This window comes from Dipteris shenzhenensis, chromosome 28 (genome assembly GCF_047967505.1).
Source record: "Dipteris shenzhenensis isolate YYH24624 ecotype China chromosome 28, Dip_SZ_1.0, whole genome shotgun sequence".
Lineage (NCBI taxonomy): Eukaryota > Viridiplantae > Streptophyta > Polypodiopsida > Gleicheniales > Dipteridaceae > Dipteris > Dipteris shenzhenensis.
Genome location: NC_141623.1, coordinates 24,550,852 through 24,555,036, shown reverse-complemented (window position 1 = coordinate 24,555,036; position 4,185 = coordinate 24,550,852).

Here is a 4,185-nt window from a genome sequence, read left to right as displayed (position 1 = left end):
CTCTTTGGGTTGGTATTAACCTAAAAAATTCAAGCCATTAGTCTTCTGGCTACGTTGCCATCCAGTTAATGTTTGCTTGGGTGTAGCCAATCATGAAAATATTTTTGGGGTCATTTTGGAGCCATGACATGATGCGCTCTTGGGTGAAATTCTAAATTTTGCGTGGGATCGCGCTCTCATTGAAAATTTTCTTGATGTCATGATGTCGCACTGGCATAATAACGAGACACAATTTGTGATGTCATGTACTACACATTCTTCTGATATTTCCTTTTGGTTCTTTGTGATGTCAAGCACATATCTCAAATCTTTCGACAACTTATACTGACCTAAAATCGAATAGAAGATCTTACATTTATAAAAACTCAACAATTACTGAGATCCTTAAAGGCCAAAAGATTACATCTAGTGACCATAACCATTCAAATATAAAAGTTAACAATAGAGCATACTGAGAGCCTCAAATTGAACAAAAAGAGATTACATAAATGTAATAAAAAATCAGCAATTGATGAGATCCTTAGAGACCAAAACATTACATCCAGCGAGCCAAAAGATCGCTGAGAGCCTTAGAGGCCAAAAGATTACATCCAGCCATTGCTGAGTGGTTATGAGCCTTGTTGAGCAAGATGAAATTTGTACAACTTAATATTGCCGCCAGCCCAGCTTGTTGCATTAAAATTTTTTTGGGAGTCAATGGAGGAGATGATGGAGAGGCTGAAGACCATGCACATTGCCAAGACTCAGATTATGCCCCTCCCAACAAGTCGAGAGTACTCTGTTGTGAAAATCTTAAGACCTTCATTGATGTCTAGGGGGAACCCATACAACATAGCCATAAAGAGGCCAGAGGTGAGCATGTCATGTAAGGTGGTGACATGTAGATATGGGGGGGAGTCGACGATGGGAACAAAGGGTGTCTACTAGTGCCAGCATTTCTACTTCAGGTGAGTGCAACACAATCACCTTATATGCGAAGGTAGATAACATTGGGATAACAGTGCATCGAGGGGTAGTAGTAGGCATGGTGAAGATGAGTGGGTGGGCACCAGATGAGTAGGGGAGCAGATGAGTGATGAGAGTTGGAGAAAGGAGCGTGAAGCAAAGTAGAGCAAGGGAAGAAAAGAGCTAGAGCAGGGTGTGTGGAGAAAAGTAGCAGAGCATGTGGAGCAAAGTAGCAGAGCAGGGACAGATGAGAGCAACATAGTAAAATGCCAAATGTAAGGGATCTTATATATTATAAAGTTCAAGCCACCGTGGTGGCTAGAGCCCAAGGTTCCATGTATATTAATTGTAGGCCACCAAGGTGAAATCTTAGCTGCCACCCCAGATGGGTTGGTAATCATGAAGTAGATGGCTGGTGGTGCACTTCGATGGCTAGTAATTACCTACCAGCCTTGTGGCATCTTAGCCACCACAGACATGGTTGATAAGAGCCACCACCATCGGAGAAAAATTACCACAAATCATGAAGCCTAATGACCTCTAATCAATCATTACCATGTAGTTTAGTACTCTATTGAGCATGCAATCTTGGTGACTGGTAATTTACTGCACTCGTAGTAATCATGCATGCAAGCCTGGTGGTGGTAACTGACAGGTGAGTAATTGCGGGCCACTACAGTGGCCGGTAATTAACTACCAGCCCAGTGGAATCTTAGCTACCACCATAGATGTGGCTGGTGGTAATCTTAGATGCCACCACCTCTAATCACTCATTACCATGCAAGGTAGTATTACTGCCTTGAATTAATTAAAATTTAGGCCAACCACTGCGGTGGCTCTAACCTTGACAGTTCCTTGTAGTCGGGCTACAAACTTAAGCCTCCACTATTCCATTCGCTTTACTATTTTGTCTTCTATCCCTCTCGATTGTTTCTTTCTCCCTTGCACTCGAACTATAAACTTAAGGCTCTACTATTCCATTTACTTCACTGTTTCATCTTCTATCCCTCTCGACCATTTCTATCTCCTTTGCTCTCTTCCTACAACTTCAATCCCCTCTCATTATGGACCCTACATAGTCCAAGAGCTCCTCACACAATCTTTCCTCCCCCTCTACAACACAGTGTGAGAGTCTCCAACTCGTGCTGAGGCGGTGTAGATGTGGGAGATGGTGTAGATGTGGGAGGCTCCATAGATGTGGGAGGTGGAATCGAAAGTGATCTCGATAGGGCAAAGACCATGTCGTGCAAGGATGATGCCACTGAATGAACATCCCCCCTAATCCATCCTCCAACAGCTCGCAATGCCGGTGTAGGGATAGTGTGCAGCTCTGGTGCCTTGCATCGACGCTGGAACACCTGCAGTCTGACGCTCCTGATGCCCCATCCTACCATGTCCCGCTCTTGATCCTGGATGGGTACTAAGGTAGTCTACCCGATGACCAAGTACAAACTCGGCGTATAGTTGCATGGCAAATGACTTGGCTATCTGACGGTTGTGAGGCAATCGACCACCATTCACAGTGAGATATCTCGGATAAATGTGTGTTGCTATGACGGGGTACCTACAACGTAAAATATGAAAGGGCAACCTTGATCGTGGTCGCATCGCCTCAGTATGACCATCCCAAAACATATCCTCTAAGGCCTGCCTGTGAGGTGACTCATGCTCAAACAACTCTCGAATGGCTCTCCAATCCAAGCCATGTCCACTGATCTCTGCCTCAGCCTGTGCCTGAAAGGTATCCACAACATCCTCAACTATGTCCAATCGACCCAGAGCATCAATGACTGAATCTAGACTTGCAACCACAAGTGAGGGGGTGCCCTAGCATTCTGCAGTGCCCTCATCTCAGCTCTCAAAATTGCTATCTGCAAGAACAGTGGTGCCAGAACCTGTGCGCTATAGCTAGCGCATGCACAAAAAAAACACATGGAAATTAATATTCTATTTGGGTAATGAAAATAATATTCTATTCAATATGACTTAATAATCTATTTACGTAATGAAAACAATTTATATACTCCTTGATGAGGTAGGATGTCGTTGGGATCATCCTATGCACCTAACTGTAGATGGGCCAAATGTGTGGCTATGCCTACAATAGTGCTATGTTGCAAATTCAATTCGTATTTACAATTATATACAAGTTGTTTACTTTAGAAAGTCGGTTTCTTCAAGCTCATTCTCCTTGTCTATACTACCCACCCTTGCTGTAATTAATAGCAAATAGCTTTTGTTCTAGATTCTTCCTCCATTTTTCGAGGCTCTAGACTACCATGGGCTCTACTAGCATGTCAAAGTATGTAGTAGAGGTGTATTTTTGAAAGAGAGATGTAAAGATACTGAGTGATAGAAAGAAAATGTTATGTACAATACACTAAAATGGACTACAAGGAATAGATGCTAGCTTGAAAGATATAACCCAAGGCAAGACCTGCATCCTAGAATATTTCACATGAAGGTGGACAAATGCACCTCTCAATAATTGCAAGTGGAAGTCAAATTGCACCTCTAAACATATGCCAAACTAAAGTAGAATAGCATCTTGAAATGTATAAAATATATAGGAAATAACAATATGTATAGGATAGAGATAGGTTATGGTCATTGAGATAACCCTGGTTATACTGCTTGACTTGGAGCATCCGTTGAATGATTGGTTGGCATGACTAGCTCCTAGCTAGTTGGGAATAGCTAGCCCTAAACAACTTTTTGACTAGGACTCAACTAGATCATCTTGCTTTAGCTTGTTTACTCAGCCTACTTACTCTACCTAAATTATGAAACAACTCTTAACCAACTATATAATCTATAATATTCCACATAAAGATAGATAAATGCACATCGCAATAATTTCATTTTTTTAATAGATGATTTCCAAAAACAAAATTTAAATGTTATATTTAATTCAAAACTTCACTAATTTAAAAAATAGCATGCAAACTACTTTAATCTCTTTTTTTTTTAATAGATGATTTTAAAAAACAAAATATATACTTTTTAAAATTTAAATAAAAACTTCACTAATTAAATAACACAAAAGCTACCTTAAACTCTTATATTCTTTTTTTAAAAAAGATGATTTTTAAAACTAAAATTTAAACGTTTTTTAATTTAAATAAAAATAGCACTAATTTGAAAAATAACATAAAAACTACTTTAATCTCTCTTTTTTTAAATAGATGATTTTAAAAAACAAATTACATACATTGTCACATTTTAAATAAAAAATTACGT